Source organism: Ovis aries, chromosome 11 (assembly GCF_016772045.2).
Source record: "Ovis aries strain OAR_USU_Benz2616 breed Rambouillet chromosome 11, ARS-UI_Ramb_v3.0, whole genome shotgun sequence".
Classification (NCBI taxonomy): domain Eukaryota; kingdom Metazoa; phylum Chordata; class Mammalia; order Artiodactyla; family Bovidae; genus Ovis; species Ovis aries.
The window spans coordinates 52,540,855-52,558,088 of record NC_056064.1 but is presented as its reverse complement, the minus strand read 5'-3'; the positions used below and the strand labels follow the sequence as shown (position 1 = coordinate 52,558,088).

General features: G+C 52.2%; 1 protein-coding gene across 4 annotated transcripts in view; it reads right to left on the bottom strand.

The window, feature by feature from the left end:
• The window catches only part of RBFOX3 (RNA binding fox-1 homolog 3), a 434,098-nt gene that overhangs the window by 113,133 nt on the left and 303,731 nt on the right, over nucleotides 1-17,234 (bottom strand). The gene's annotated exons all lie outside the window — the stretch shown is intronic.

Genomic DNA, 17,234 nt, shown 5'->3' with positions numbered 1-17,234 from the left:
GATCAGGCCCCTTCACAGTGAGGATGGAGGCCACAGGCCCCAACTTTGTCAGCTTTAAAATGGGAGCAATGATACCTCCAATACCTCCTTAAAGAGTGGTGTCCAGGTCATGGGGTGTTCGGTGGTCAACTGTGTGACCCTTGGCTCAAGGTGAAGAGCAGTGGGGAGCTCTGCAGGGCTTCTGCTTCAGAGGACACCCTGAAGCATGGCCCCACCATGTCTCATGGAGCAGACTTATTCATTCTAGCATGCAAGTTTCCTGGAGTCCCGGGCAAGTGGCTGTTACGCGGTGGGCACCAGAAACAAGAACTGAGACCCAGTCAGGATCCTGGAGGGAGTTACCAGCGGAAGGGAGATGGCAGAGTAAATGGGTAAAGACAGTGCCCTCAGATGAGTACATGGGGACACAGTGGAGGGAACGACTCCCCACTGTAGGGTGGTCAGAGCGGGCTTCTTGGAGGTGGTGACTTCTAAACTGCTTCTCACTTGACATGCCACAGCCCTCCATGTCTTTGCCCACAAGCTTACCCTAAACTGAAGGTAGGAGCCAGCTGTGGGGTGGGGGATGTGGAGGAAGGAGGGTATTTTGGGAGGAACAAGCCTGGGAGAGGGGGTGCTCAGCAGATGCTCTAGTTAACCTGGAAGCAGCTCAGCCTGGCTGGACCACAGGAGGGTGAGAATGTGAAGGAGCTGCAAGGGGTGAGGCTGGGACTAAATAGGCCAGATGCAAAGAACTTTGTGCTCCAGGCTAAGGAAGTTCAGACTTGATCTGGACAGGTGGTGCTGGGGCCTGGGCCTGGGGGTCTGGGGAAGGGGGCAGATAAAGAGAAAGGGCAGAGGCAGAACCCGCAAGGCTGGTCTGTGCTGAGAAGCTGGGGTTGGCAGGAATTGAGGGTGATCCCAAGAGTTCAGGTGGGTGGGAGGACACTCCTGGGACTGTAGCAAAAAGAAGGAAAAGCTGGTCAGAAGAGAAATGAGCAGTTTCAATGTGCTGAGTCTGAGGAGTGTCTGGACACCAGGTGGGCATTAGGTGGACAGTGGGAAACTAGTGGGTTCTAGGTGGGGCTTGGGAGGGGCTCCGGGCGAGGGTGCTGACTTGGGAGTTGCTAGTTGGAGTGCCATCTCCTGAAATGCGGTAGGGCCATGGCTCAAGGAGAGAGATGTGGGAGACAAGACCCAGGGAAGGGGCCTGTCTGCCATGGCCCTCTCTCCTTTCTACAGCAGTGAATCCCCACCTGGACGTGAAGCCCAACCAGGGAAGGGGAGAAGGCGAGATTCTCCAGTTCAGGTTCCAGCCCTGTCCTAAAACAACCTCAAAAGTTCAGGTGGGGACACTCCGGCACATCCCCCAGGCCTGGCTGTGAGTGGGCAAGGACAAAGCTTTGGAGGGGAGGGGATCCTGGGAGGCAAAATCCCCCAAGAGGAGCCACAGCCCCTAAGAAGTAGCAAGCTTGGCGGGGGGCGGGGGGGGGGGGGCGGGGGGCGGGGGACTCTCCTCTGCAACCACCTAGCCACCTGGGAGCATCTCCTGGTTGCCAGGCCCAGACCAGGAGAAGTCCCACGAGGCTCTGGAGGGACCCTCAGGCCACAGGAAGGATCAAGGGCAGCTCACTAATGCCAGCCTGGTGCTCCCTGGAATCGAGATACAGAGAGAAATCCACTCTGCCTGCTGGTTCAAGAAGAGTGTCCCTGGGGCAGTGTCTCCTCAGGCTGGCCTTGAAGAACAAGGAGGAATTTGCAGAGCAAAGGCTTGGCCAGCCAGGCCATTCTCGGCAGAGCTATTGGTCTTTGCAAAAGGTGGAGGCCTACAGCAGCGAGGCACATCACGCTCATGCTCAGGCATGTCAGACTCTCTTCGAGCCCATGGACTACATCCCGTCAGGCTCCTCCGTCCACGGGATTCTCCAGGCACAGATACTGGAGTGGGTTTCCATTTCCTTCTCTAGGGGATCTTCCCCACCCAGGGATGGAACCAGCATCTCCTGCGTCTGTGGATTCTTTACCACTGAGTCACATGGGAAGCCCCGATCTAGACATGCTGGCCCTAATTCTGCCCTGGGTGGGAATGGGGTCAGCAGAGCCCAGTGGAGCTCGGCTTGTGACCACAACCGTGGGACTGACTACAGCCGTCCTGGCTCCCAGTGGCCACTGGCGCCTTCTCTGTGGCTGCCTCGGCCTCTCCTGCTGACACCCTGCCCAGCCACCCAGGTGCCCCACAGGTTCCTGCTCCCAGGTCAGCTCCTCCCAGTGAGGCTCCAGGGCCTTTGAGAGTTTCCCTGGAGGAGGACGCCGTGGGGCAGGCTGCACCTGGGCCTGGGAGTTCAGCCTGGAGGAAGTGCTTCAGTGTGGGGAGCCCATGGCCCGGGTGGTGCTGGGGCCGCTGGTGAGGCCCCAGGGAAAAGTTCTCTTCCATGTCAAAAGCACAGAACTCAGATTTTCAAACCACCTCCGTGGCAACCCTGAGGCCAGGGATTGTGGGAGACCTGCAATTCATGTTTGTTTGCACGCATGCACACACATACACACACATGTGCCTGGCTTTCTTTCTCGCAGTTCAGCTGGACTTAATGAGAACCACTAGTCCCTCCTCATCCCCGATGGAGACCCTTCCAGCTTCAGCCTCCCCACTGCCTCTTCCCAGGTCTGGCCGAGACCCCTGCTCTAATCACTTCTGTTGTCATTTCCTTTGCTGAGAAGCCCGGGGCTAGCCAGTGAGGAGGGAAGGGGTCTTCAGGTTGGGGCTTGTCCTCTTTCCGGCCCTCCCAGCTTCTGGGGTTTTGGGGCCCAAAGCTCTGGGGCTGTCGGCTCCAGCTCACATTGAGCATGCCCACCAGTCTCTCCAGGGTCCAGTGTCTGTTGCTGGTTTTGTGACTCAGGTTTAGGGGAGGGAGGAAGGGAGCAGAGGAGAAGCAGGGCTGGGGTTGTGTGTCCGTGGTCTCAGGAGCCACCTGACGTTTTCACTGGGGGATCTGAAGCAGGTTCCTGCAAGGACTGGCAAGAGGGAAGGGACAGGACAGCGCACCTCATGCAGGGCCTTCCAGAGCTTCCGCTCAGCCCATGGAGGCCACTGAGGGGAGTCTGGCTCTCAGGCAGGCTGCACTTCCTGTCTAGGGACACTCCTGACTGTGCTGACTGGGCCCTGGGGGAGAACTGTGGTGCCAGCTGGGGACAGGTGCGAGGGGGCCCTTTCAGGGACTGTGCTGGGCAGGCTGCTTTCTCATTTCAACCCCGGATCTGCCCGGAGCCGAAAAAGCAACTCGGCAGTCCGCGCTTGGTACATACCCAAAAATACATCATCATTTTGGAACCGAGGCTCCACGCAGGCTCGGAGAGGAGACCCAGCGGGGCAGCTGTGGCGATGGGCAGCGCAGCAGGCTGAGGATGGGGGCTGTGGTCCCCACGCGGCGCTGGGTTGAGCAGGCACTCACACTCACAGCTGTCTTCAGTGCCGCTCTGCTCTCTGCTCCCGCCTCGTCCTCTCCCTTGCCTGGTCTCCGGGGTTTCTTCCCCAGGTCGTTCAGCTCAGCGCCTGCTCTGGGCTCGCCCATCTGCTGTGGTCCTGCCCAGCAGTGTCCAGTCCAGTCACTCCTGCTGCCCAGCTCTGTACTCAGAGCTGAGCTTCCCCATCCGGATGCCTGCACTCCCACGTGGGGCCTGGGGGAGGCTCCCATGGTGCTGGGGTGGGGAGGCAAAACCTCCCAGCCTGATCGATCTCACGGTTACTGGATGGGGAAGGGGAGACCTTCTCTGAGGTTGAGAAAAACAGAGTGAGTGAGGAAAAAAGGACCACAATTTGTTTTCTCAAAAGGTTTCTCTTGGCTTCAGAGGTGGGAAGATGGAAGATGGTAGCAGCAGAGGTGAGACCTGCCCCCGAGACCCCAGCCCCAAGTCTGGTAGGGGGAGCCGCTGGCTCTGAGCCCTGGATTGAGGCCAAGTTGAGATGAGGCATTACTGCCGCCAGGCCAGAAGTTGAGTGCCGGGCAGGGGCTGGCAGGGGGTGGGGGTGCCAGGGACCCTACTTGTGTGTGTCTGCCCCACACCTGGCCTGCCTCAGCATCTTCTGAACTGCTCTCCCTAAGCGCCTCTGTGCTGCTGGATACCCAACCCTGCAGAGCATCCGGGCTTCTGGATTTCTGCTCAGCCCTGCCCAGAGCAGGCTGGCCCAGCTGGCTGGCTGGCCTCCCTGACCATTGCCTCAGGCCAGGGCAGCCCAGGGGTCACAAGCTACCTAGGGACCCGGCCAGGCAGGTGGCTGATCCATCTGTCGGCCTGAAGACCAGATTCCCCCCAGGCCATCGCCCCTCTTTGGCGGGACAAAAGAAAGAGACGAAAGGAAGCCATTCTTCCCATGATCCTTAAGGTTTCTTCCAGTAGGGAAAACTGAGGCCTGGAGGCTGGATTTGGGGATGGGGGTCCTATGTACTGGTGAGGGGCAGTAGGTGGTAAGCTTCCTGTTGCCCTTGGGCCCGGCTGGTGTCCTCAGACTGGGAGAGGACGGGGACCACCTCTGATGGTCCAGCTCTTCCTTGCCCATAGCGGGGCTTTTGGCTTGCTCCTGTTAGAAGGATTCCCTCCCATCCCATTAAGGCCAGCTGTGGGAGTGCAGGGGCACAGGGAGGTTCCTGGCTGGCCTCAGTGGGGACCACCCCATCCACACCCCATCATCTCCACCCAAGGGGGCCTGGCTGAGTAGGGAGGAAGGCTGGATGGAGAAGGAGGAGGTGGGGCTCGGGGGCTGGGAGCCTCTGGCTGGGTACCCTGGCTCCCGTTTAAGGCCCAGCCTGTGACTCCCAGGCTGGACGAGCCCCAAAGAGGTACCAGGACAGAAGTAGTGATGTCAGGCTTTACACCTCTGGGGCTGGCAAGGATGCTGATGGTGTGGGGAAGTGTGGAGGTGCACAGGGAAGGGCTCGAAGGGCAGGGGTGTCTGTGTGCTCTTGTTGAACGTTCTATAACTGGGGTGTCACAAGCCCCTTCACAAGCCACAAACACTGGAGGATGGCAAAGATGTTCAGAGAAGGCCTGATGCCCCAGGAAGCCCCTGCTTGATTTCTAGTGTGTCTAATGAGCTCCAGGGCCCCCTGGGGGTGCAAGCGCTTATGAGCCGGTGAGCAAACATGGCTGGAGGCTTCGGAGGCCCAAGAACTTGCAAACCCAGCTCTGCCAGTCACAGCCATGCTTTGACCCTCAATTTCCTCATTTCTAACTGAGGTGACAACTCCAGTCCCTCTCCTAAGCTGTTTCAGTGATCTGATAAGACTGACCAAATGATCAGTGATCAAACGAGATGCATAAAAGGCCTGTACCCTCGTACCACCTGAGGATGAGTGATGGAGAAATGGGACATCAGAGTGGACGTGGGTCTCCTTGCAGCTTGAGGAAGGGTCTGGTGCCCTGTTGCTTTTCAGAAGGCCCCTATGCCCACCCCAGGCCCCTGGCCATCCTCCTCTGGATCCTTACTGAGGTAATGCGTGTCCACACCTGTTGACATGGTGCTCAGGGCTGGCACGTGGTCACATTTCCTCTGAGAGTGTCCAGAGGGGCCTGTGGAGCCAGGCTTTGGGTTCAGAAAGCTCACGGGGACCACAGTGCCCACCAAAGGTGGTCAGGAGCCCCCGTCCTTACTTTCTGTGGCTTCCAGCCTGGTCAAGTGGCCTTGCCCTTTACTCAGACTTACCATCTCTGCCTTGGGAGATGGGTAGCTCCTGGAGGTCGGGGGCTTGGCCTTGCCTGTTGTAAGGGGGGACAGCCATCGTGGGGCTAGGCACACAGCAGATACCTACAAAGGGGTCTAAAGAGAACTTGAAGGCTGCAGAGCATGGCTGGGCTGCCCTTTAGGGAAGACAGGGGTGGGGGCCAAGCCCTCATGGAGAGAAGAAGCAGTTTCCTCCATGATCCGGGTCACTGTTGACCAGACAACGAGCTCAGGTCTAGAGGGTCTGGGGCTCCAGCAAACTTCGTACTGCACCTCTGGGATGCGGGTGGGCGGTCTGCACTCCCCACCCCGAGCATTTTGGGAGCTTGCCGTTTCTTGCATGCCTCTCTATCTCCTGGGGACCTGCCCATGCCACCCGCACTGCCCCTGAATGAGTTGCCTGTCTCCTGGCATCCTCTGCTCTGCGGTGGCCACACCAACACCTTCTCTGGGAGGAGTGGCTCAGATAGCAGGGCCTGTCTCGCGGGCAGGGCCTGTGTCAAATTAAGCTCTAGGGCGTCTGCTAAAAAACGCATGCCTGAGTGCACACACATGGCAGTGCAGGAGTGCACAACACAGCTGCTGCGTTTCTGCACACACGCACATACTCAGACACACAGGTCGCCCTGCTCACACGATGACTCTACCCCCACAAACATACCAAGGTGGCGTACACATCAGAGGGGCCCCCAGTCGGCAGGCCATGTCCACCCACGTGCACCCCGGAGGCCTTCAGTTGGTCAGTCACAGGGGGATGTCCCAGGGCCCCAGCATAGAGACTTGGCTGTCCACCTGGGCTGGGTGGTGACAGGCTCAATCCACAGCCCTCCCGGCCATTGGCATGAGACATGGAGAGGATGCCGCATCCTCCGGTAAGAACGCCAGCAGTTATGAGTGAGAGATGATGAAGGGAGAAGGAGGAGGGGGCTGGGAGCAGCTGCCCCCACCGAGTGGGACCAGCGACTGGATTCTAAGGGCCACTGTACACACAATCCCAAGCTCAGCTGCTCTGTGGCAGTCCCTGTCCAGCACAGTGATAAAGCAAATGACACTTTCAATAATTCAGCAGTAGGAGGGGGACTTGGGAAGTGGAAATCACGTCAGGGGCAAGATGAGCAAGGGAAAGATGGGGTGCATAGGGAAGGCAGCTTTGAACTCACATCTGACCCCTCACATGTCGTCACACCTGGAGGGGCTCTCCCTGCGTTCTGATTTAAAGAGGTGCTGGCAGAATCTCCTTCCCAAACAGTTAACATGCGGTGGCCACTCAGCACTGCCTCCCATTCAGAAGAGCCACCTGGTCCTCCCTTTTCAGTACATGAGACTCCTCTGCAGCCTCCAAGGATGGGAAGGGACTCATCCATCGCTGGCCAGCTGTCGTCCTTTGACAGTTCTCCCTTTAGACCGCCCTTAAACCTGCCCTCTGGACTCCTCCTTCTGATTTCAGTGGATCTAAGGCCACATGGAGAAAACCTTTGCCTTCAGCAGCCCAGCCCTCGGACACTCCAAGACAGACAGTCTGGCTACCCAATCTTCCTCCACTGGCTGGACAGTCCTAGTCCTTATGGCTGTTTCTCTTGGGATGTCCCATGAACCCATCATAGTGATGACTTCAAAGTGAACCCAAGGGTCCAGGGAGGCGCCAAACAATTTCCCCTTTCCATAACCTGGGAATGTGCCTTCAGTCGGGTAATCTAAATAACGTGAGCTTTCGAGGCTTCTACTCAGAGTGACCACACCCTCCAGCTTGTCTGGGACACTCTTGGTTTACAGGTAACAGTGTCCCCAGTCTGGATAAGCTATTTTGTCACCATTTGTCACTATTATGGACTAAATGTTTTTGTCCCCCTCCCCACCCCGGAAAATTCTTATGTTGAATCTCTGACCCCTGTGAGATGGTATTGGGAGGTGGGGCCTTTGAGAGGTGACTAGGGTCAGATGAGATCATGATGGTATGGCCCCTGTGATGGGATTAGTATCCTGATTACTTCCTGCTTCTACTTTCCATGTGAGGACACAATGAGAAAATAGAAAATAGCGATCTGCAACCCCAAAAGAGGGCCCTGACCAGGACCCGACCCTGTTGGCACCCTGATCTTGGACTCCAGCTCCCAGAACTGTCAGCAGTAAATATCTTTCTGTGATAAGCTGCCCGGTCTGTGGCATTCTGTTACAGCAGCCTGCATGGACAAGACAACCCCCTTAATTATACTGAACTGACCATCACTTAAAACCCTCGCCCCTTACTTCTCTTACATTCATCAACTTAGTATTTTTGGACCAAAGAGCAGTATTTTACATTTGTTTTTATTGAATTTAGTTCAGTTTCATCTATGGTCCTGGGCAGTTTTAGTTCTTCTCGGTTTCAGGTAAACAAGAATCTGATCATGATGCATATTGCACACTTACAGACATCACTGATAAAAACGCTGACTAGGCTAGGGTTGAGCATTGTGGCATACCACTAGGGACACCCCAGGAGCCAGCGCTGTTTGGAGATAATCATTCAGGCAATTCTGAATGCACCCAACTGTACTGCTATCCAGTCTCCAATTAGAAGATGACATGGGGACTTCCTTGGTGGTCCAGCAGTTGAGTATCCACCCTCCAGTGCAGGGGACTCAAGTTTGATTGAGGAACTAAGCCCGTGTGCTGCAAATGGAGGGGTCTGCACAGTGCAGCCAAGAGCTGGGGGGCCACAGTGAAGACCTGAACAGCAAAAACCAAAAAGACAGAGAGAGAAGGCAGGAGCAGGGTGGGCCTAATTGAAGAGGTGGTGTGCAGGCCAGGCTGGAGGAGCCAAGGGAAGGAGCCCTGAGACTCTTTGGGAGGCATGTTCCAGCAGATGGAATAGCCCAGCAAAGGCTGTCAAGGGACGTGTCTGGCTATTCAGAGAACAGTCAAAGTGGCCCCTTGGACTGGAGTAAGGAAACTGAAGGGGAGCTAATGGAAAATGTGGTCAGAGAGATGATGGGGCCAGATTTCATGAGGCCTTACATGGGAGGGTGTTCTGATGACTGGCTTTTCGCTAAAGGAACCGGCAGTCCTGAGAGGATTTGAGCTGCGGGGGGTCAAGTTACAAGGTCCAACTTAGGCTTTAAAAGCATCATCATTAAAAGCCCTGAGCACAGCCTTTAAAAGGGGGAAGGGCCGGGTTAGGGTTAGGGTTGGGTTTTAGGGTTAGGAGGTGTTGAAGGAGGAAGACCTTAAGACCGTCTCCACTCATCCTAAGGATTTCTTCAGAGCCAGTACCCATAGTGGAATGGGGACGGCTTCTTGGCTCCATTAGTGGTCTTATCCTTCTATCCTTGATCAAGAGAACATGAGATATCTTTGATGGCACCGGGCACCTCTTGAGAGTCAATCTGCTGGGGCAGGAAGGAGCCTGGATCCAACATCCCTCAGACAGAGGCTAATTTCAGCTCAGCTGCTGACTTGTGGTAAGGCTTTGAGAAAGTTTCTTAACCTCTCTGAGCCTCAGTTTCCGTTTTGGAAAAATGGGATCGCATCAGGTACTTTCCTGGATGATTGTGAGGTTTAGAAGTCACCAAGGTGAGGGAACGGGCATACAGGTGGTGCTTGATAAATGATCACCATTATAAATTTGACCAAGGGCATTTGCAGGTATAAGAATGAAGAGATAAGCAGGTATGAAAGTGGGGGTGGGGAGGCAAGTGAATTCATTCATCACAAAACTGCAGGAGGAAAACTCCACATCCGCAAGTTGTTCAGGGGTCTCTGGGGCCTGGCCAGCCTCGGGGACCCTCAGCCTTCTGGGTAGTGACCTCTCGGCCTGGCCTGCACAGAAGCTGCTATGGATGCTCCTCCAACCCTGTCTTGTTCTGCTCCATCCTCATTCCTGTATCTCCTTCCTTCCCTCCAACGCCTCTGCAAGTACCAGAGAGTCAGCAGGCTGGACACCCAGCAAAGTAGCCTGGAGATTCCTTGCTAGCTTGCCTGAGACCCCTGGTTCTGTGAGCCAAGTCCTGGAAGGCTAGTTCCAGCAGATGAAGAACGGAAGCCCCGAGAGCAGAGCAGCAGATGAAAGCGCATCTTTGGCGGCAAGTTGGGCCTCTGCCTCCGAGGGGTTTTCCCTTTATTCCCTTAGACTGGCTGGAAGTGCATCTGCTCCCCACCCCTGCCCACCACCAGGAGTGGGTGATTATTTGCTTGAGTATCAGTCTGGTTGGTTGAGTGGCAACCTGAGCACCTAGCACAGCCTTGGCACACAGTAGGTGCTCATGGCGCCATCCTGGACCGGATCACTGGGGCCACCCAGGGCCTTCCCAGAAGGATGCTGGGCAGGAGCAGGCCCTGCTCGGTGTTTGCTGGCTGTGGTGCAAGGGGAAGGGTGGCCGGGAGAGCGGACCTGGGGCCAGTACTCATTATTATATACTTTACAACTTTACAGGAAAACTCTCGCTGTTGAAAGCAAGTGTGTGGTCACTTGGGGCTCGGGTGTCCAGCCTCTGCCTGCAGCAGCGAGAGGCAGAAGCACGCATGTGATGGTGGAAAGGACTAAAGCAAAGTGTCCTGGGAGAGCCTGAGCAGCTCAGGAGACACAAGGGGTGACCCTAGTGCTCAGGAGAGGGTGGAGGGGCCCAAGGGCAGAGGGAGGACGGCCCAGTCCTTGGGGTTGGTTTTGCCTTTCCAAGCACCTCACTGAGGCCAGGGAGAGACTGATTTATAACTGTTGCGTGGTGAGGGAACCTGTACTAAGTGGTGAGCCTGTATGTCCTGCTTTTCAGCCGCAGATAAGAATAAAACCCACCTTCTTCGTGGACCTCCCCAGTGGATCCCAGAGACCCCCAGCCCTTCCGTCGGCCTTGAGGGAAGGCCTGTAAGATCACAAGGGATCCAGGGTGGGCAGCCAGGCTGGCTGGTGCCTGTGTCTTTCTGCCTGTCACCCCCATTAGAGGCAGACATCCACAAGAGACTACACAGTTTCTCCTTTCAAGCCACCCTCACAGGTCTTCCCCATGATGGGCTCTGTCTCAGGCAGATGGTGTCAAGGCCTCACAGTCTCCCTCCTCTCCCAGCCTGCTGCCTGCAAGCTCTCCGTTATCCCTCTGGCAGGTGCCTTGGGCAAAACCGTCCACCCCAGAGCAGGTGGGGCATCTGTGAAGTCTGAGAGAGAGAGAGAGATGTGTGCCTTGCTCTCTGCACCGTGACCCATCTTCCACTCCTCGAAACCGAATGATAAATTACTCTACCCAAGCAGAACACGCCCGGACAAGCCTCCTCTCCAACAGTAATTAATACTCTTGGGAAAACACAAACTAGGGGTTTTTATACTTTCGCACAAACATGGATGCGCACACATAGGCTCTTCTTTCTGTTGTCCTCTAATCTCATCTCGAATGTTTCATGTGCTGCTTCTTTCATGGGTAGCACAAAGCTACCCAGCTGGATACAGCCTGAAAACCAAGGGAGGCATTGGGGACCCTTGTCAGTCCCTGTGACACAGAGCTTGACAGTTTGGGAGCTGATTTTCTGGCAAGCAGTGCCCACGTTGCTGGTACAGTAAGCTCCCTACATAGGAAAGAGTTCCATTCCAAGAGTGCGTTTGTAAATCCAATTTGTTCGTAAGTCCAGCAAAGTTAGCCTAGGTATCCAAATAACACAATCGGCTACATAGGACTGTATGATAACAGGTACACAAATAATTCATAAAAAACAAACACAAAAAGAAAACATTTTAAATCTTACAGTGCAGTCTTGAAAAGTATAGCAGTACAGTATAAAATAGCTAGCATTGAAAGGGGCACACTCGAGTTTTTGAAAGTTCACAACTTGAAGGTACGTATGTAGGGGACTCAATGCACAGTGTAGCCTTAGAGTTAGAAACAGCCGTGGGATTGGGTGAACCCGTCGTGATCAACATATCAGACATCCCCCCGCCTTTTCTCCCCCACCATGACAGCCTAAGTGAGGCACTAATCCAAACACATGTGCATATATGTCAAAGAACTCCTGACACCTGATGTTCCTGGAAAAAAGTTCTACAGTGAGTCAGAAACCTTGCAGTCCTGTGAAGCTAGTCTGCCGAAAACCCTGACAATGGAAATGCTCTGTCAAAAGTCAGGAGAGCCCCAGCTGGCCTGGCAGGGTCTAGTCCTCTGTGTCCCACGCTGGTCAGTTAGCTTCTTTGGTGTGGCAGGTGGAGGCATGGCTGGGCAGGGGCTCAGAAACCCAAGCCCAAGAAGCCCACACTCTCTTCTAAGGATCATCAACTTTGCACAAGGGAAATCCTCAGCATGAAAAGAAGCCTGGGCAGCATGAGCCTGAGCAAACCTCAGTTTCCTCATCTGTAAGATGGGGATAAAGTGTGGTATGAGCTGACAGCTGTGTGAGCCCCTCATAGTCTGGGGGATGCTGTGCACAGATAAAGGGTTAAGAGTGCAGCTCCGGCTGTGCCTGGCTCACGGAGAGGGTGTGGGGACTGTGATTTGGGGGAGTGAGTGGCTTTAGCGTCTGACAGGTCCTCCTTCCAGCTCAGCTACTTGTATGGGGGTCGAGGTGGAGGCTGTGCCTGATATGCTATGATGTGCTTAAACTGTGAGGCAGTTGGGGCTGCTGGGGGACTCTGAGTTCCCTTTTGCCTCACCATTGGGGGTTTCTGACCTCCCCACCCCGGGGGGCTTTCTGACCTCCCCATCACTGAGGTTTAAAGAGGCTTGGCAGTATTATCCTCCCCCTCCTTACTTATTCTTTACAATCAGAAATTTCTTAAGAAGAGATTCTGTGAAGAGCCCTTTGTAACAGTCTTCTAAGATCTAAGTTCTTGATGCTGCAGATTCATCTTAAGGGGTGGGGTGGGCCGTTCTCATGGAAAATAAGACAACAGTGTTTGTCCCTCTACTCAGACCCCTCACTCTCAGGTCCATGGTGCCTGGACCAGCCCACTCCCTTCTCAGGAGCTCTCCCTCCTCCCACCCTGGTGCCTTGAGGCAAGAATGGTTTTCAAGACATTGGACACCAGATGATGAAGGACAATGATCTGTCTCTGAGAGGTGGGAAACCCAGAGAGGGGAGCCCTCATAGCTTTCTGTCCAGAGAGGTTTCAGGCCAAAGTGCAGGGATCCCAGGTAGAGCCTGGGGTCATCCCTGAGTTGAGACAGAACTGAGAGCTGGGGAGACCAAGTTGACTGGAGCTGCAAGACTTGGTAGCAGAAAGGAAAGAGCTGGACAGAGTGGGGACCCTGGAGAAGTCTAGAGGGTTCCCACTGAGTATTCAGCTGAGTCCTAATCAGCACACGCATTTGAGGGAAGAGCCATCTGAAAGGATTAGAGGAAACAGTACAACCATCAAAATAACAAAATAAGAGGTAAAGCTAATAAGTCATGAATGGAGATAAAATGGAATAATGATGAAAAACATACTCAATCCAAAAGAGAACAAAAAAAAAAGATGGAAAAGAGAATAAAGAACAAATTTTAAAAACAGAAAAAAAAATGAGATGATAGACTTAAGCCTATGTTGGACTAAGGTTTGAAAATTAATGAATATAAAAAAAAATAAAATTAATGAATATAATTCCCCAAGTTTTTAAAGCTGTTTTTTAAGCAAACTAAAAATGGAAAGACATATGATCATTTCAATAGACACAGGAAAAGAATTTAACAAAAGTCAACATCAGTTTCTAACAGCAACAACAACAACAAAACCATACAATTTTCCAACGAACTAGCAGTAGAAGGGAACGGGGTGAGCAAACTCCAGGAGATGGTGAAGGACAGGGAAGCCTGGTGTGCTGCAGTCCATGGGGTCACAAAGAGTTGGACACGGCTGAACAACAGCAAGAAATAGAAAGAACCCTATGAAAAACCTACAGATAACATCGTACTTAACAGTGAGAGGCTTACTCTTTTTTAACACAAGGTATAAAACAAGAATGGGTGTTTTCACCACTTCTGTGGAGTGTGATACCAGAGGTTCTAGCCAGTGAGACAGGCAAGGAAAAGACATGAAAGGTCTCCAGCTTGGAAAGGTAGAAGCAAATTTGTCTTTCTTCACAGACAGTATGATCACATATGTAGAAGATCTGATTCAATCTACAAAAGCTACTAGAACTGGTGAGTTTCGCAAGGTTTCAGGATACACGGTTGCTATCAAAAACCATAATTTTATTTTTCTACGCTAGCAACAATCAGAAATTGAAAGAAAAAATACCATTTAAAATAACAAAAAAAAATATGCGATACCTAGGGGTAAATCTGACGAGATACGTATAAAACCCATACACTGAACCGCAAATCTTAGATCAGAGAAAGAAGCCCCAACTAACTGGGGAGACATACCTTGTTTAAGAGTCAGGAGATAATATTAAGATTCAATGATCCTCCAAGTTGATCTATAGATTCAATGTAATCCCATTCACATTCCCAGCTGGTATTAAAAAACAATTCACATGGTGATTCTAAACGTAAGGGACCTAGAATAGCTAATCAAAATTGGAGGGCCAACATTACCTGATTTCCAGACTTAATATAAAGCGACAATAATCATGGTAGTATGGTAAGGCATTCAGGTAGACAAACAGGTCAGTGCAACTAAGTCCAGAAATGGACCCACACATATATGACAACTAATTTCTTTTCAAACTGAGAAGACAATTCAATAGATAAAGGATAGTTTTTAAAATAAGTAATATGGAATTCTGCGCTTCCCTGGGGTTCATTGGTAAAGAATCCACCTACCAATGCAGGAGACGCGGGTTCTATCCCTGGGTTGACGAGATCCCTGGAGGAGGAAATGGCAACCCACTCCAGTATTCTTGCCTAGGAAATTCCATGGATACAGGAGGCTACCAGGCTACAGTCCATGGGATCGCAAAAGAGCTGGACTTAACTAATGAGGCTAAACAACAGCAACAACAATAAGGAATCCACTGGCTCTCCATACGCAGAAAAATGGATTTCACTCCACCTTCCACTGCACACAAAAATGGACTCAAGATAAATCACAGACCTAATGGAATATCCAAAACCTGTAAAATGTCTAGAAGAAAGTACAGGAAAAAAATCTTGGCGACTTTGGGTCATGCTAAATAAATCTTAGATACAGCATGATCTATGAAGAATACATTGGTAAACTAGGCTTCATCCAAATGAAAAAGTCTGCTCTTCAAGAGGACACTAGAGAGAGAATGAAAAGTCAGACCAATGAGAAGAAAAATATTTGCAAAGCAGGTGTCCAATAAAGGACTTATATTCAGAATATATAACGAACTCCCCAAACTCAACAATAAGAACACAAACCCCAAGTCTGTTTTCTATATTTGCATCTCTGTTGAGAGAGTAGCACTGAAACATATATATTACTGTGTGTAAAATAGATGGTGGGAGCTCGCTATCACAACGCAGGGAGCTCAGCCGGGTGCTCTGTGACAGCCTAGAGGGGTGGGAGGAAGGTTCAAGAGGGAGGGGATATATGTTTACTTAGGGCTGATTCGTGTTGTTGTACTGCAGAAACCAACACAACATTTTAAAGCGATTATCTTCCAATTAAACACAAAAAAGAAAACAAACCATCCAATAAAAAATATAGGCCAAGATTTGAACAGGCTCTTTACCAAAGGAGCTGTAGGTGTCAAATAACCACATGAAAGGTGTTCAACATCATTCGTCATCAGGGCAATGCAAGGGGAACCACACCCAAACACCATTTCACACCTGTTAGAATGGTCTAAGTGATAAAGACTGGTAACCCCAAGGGTTGGTGAGCATATAAAACTGTGATCCTCATACACGTCTGGTGGGAGTATGAAAGGGTGCAGCCATCTTTGGAAGAGAGTTTGGCATTTACTTAAAAAGCTAAGCGTGCACTTCCCATAGGATCTAGTCATTTTACTCCTGGTATTTTACCCCAGAGAGAAGCAAGCTGGTGCCTATACAAAGATTTGGTCATGAATGCTCCTAGCAGCTTTATTTGTAATAACCCCAGACTGGAAACATCTCAAATCTCCTTCAAGGACTAAATGGATAAACAAACTATGGTGCTTTCATAACATGGAATACTACTCAGCAACACAAATGGTGAACTGTGGATGCATACCACCGCCTGGATGAATCTCAACACAATTGCGCTAGGTGAAAGAGGCTAAACCGGAAAAGAAAGGACGTAGGACACGATTCTATTTATAACAAGTGCCAGGGAAAGCAGATCATTTTATAGCAACAGAAGGCAGATACGTGCTTGCCTAGGAACAGGGGACTGGGAAGAGGTGAGAGAAAGAGATTAAAGGGGCACCAGGAAAGTTCTGGGGGTGATGGATGTGTTTGGTGTCTTGACTGCAGCGATGATGTCATGGGTATAAACATGTCAAAATGTAAAACTGTACACTGTAAAAACACCTAGTCGATTGTGTGTGCATTGCACTTTGATAAAGCTGAGTAAAATACTGAGTGCAAAGATCACAGCCAGCTGATCACTACATCATCCACAGAGTGCAAATGGACTCTCTGTCTCACAGACGAATTTACCTGAAGACTGGTTTGTATGCTTGTCCATACAATGAGACTCAATTTTATAAAGACGGCCTGGCAAGAAGGCTGCCGTGTGAAGCTGCCTTCTCTGTGGTTACAATACTCTGGTGAGAGAGTGAGAGCAAGGCCGACTCCACTTTCTCTGTCCCCTCCCACGGAGAAATGCACAGAGCCAGGACAGTCACTCCCTGGGGACTCTGTCATGCATCACCCAGGGACACACGATAGAGGACCCCTGATGGAAAACTAGTGAACGGGGCCCACCCTGTCCTCCCCACACAGCTCCTGTGGCCTGCGGTGAATGGCTTCCGGGACACACTCCCTGGACAGGTCAAGCTGCATTTGGTTCATGATGAGCCAAGCGTGGGCTTGGGAAAAAACAACACTAAATTTCCAGTGTTTGGCTCGGGAAGGCCTCAGACTCCTCCCAACCAACAGCTTTACTTCTGCTTCCACTGAGTGGACAGGCTTGGCCATTTTTGGGCCCCTGCACCCCAAGACCCAGGAGCCTGCGAGGAGAAGCCCCCTGGGACCTGGGATGACAAGTACATGGCGCACCTGTGTGTTCTAATTTTGTTCACAACAAATACACATTATCTTTATAATAACTTATCCCCCTCCCCCAAAGCAAATTCTGCAAGTGAATCTACAAACAAGAGCACCTGTGGTGGGGGGGGCAGGACACAAGGACCCAGGGTTCAGGTCAGAAATGTCCCGTGCCCTCTGCTCCCCGCCCTTCCATCATGGGGGTTGGCTTTGGGAACTGAGCCCCTTCCCCGAGGAGACCAGGCCACAGAAGGGAGTTGGACACCCTGGACCAGTGAGCCCGAGCTGCCCTCGGTTCTGAAGACCATGCAGTCTGGGGGTGCACACCTGGGCACCGAGTACCTGGGGTGGGAGAAGGGGAGGCGAAGGGAAGGGACCAGCAAGGAACCAGCACAGCTTCCCCGGCCACGTGGAGCTGCTAGGCAGTGTCGCCTTTAAACAAACTCCTGTCCTCTCATGTCCCTCCTGGCTCCCCAGGCCTGCCTTCCCAGTATATTTTGGGCTG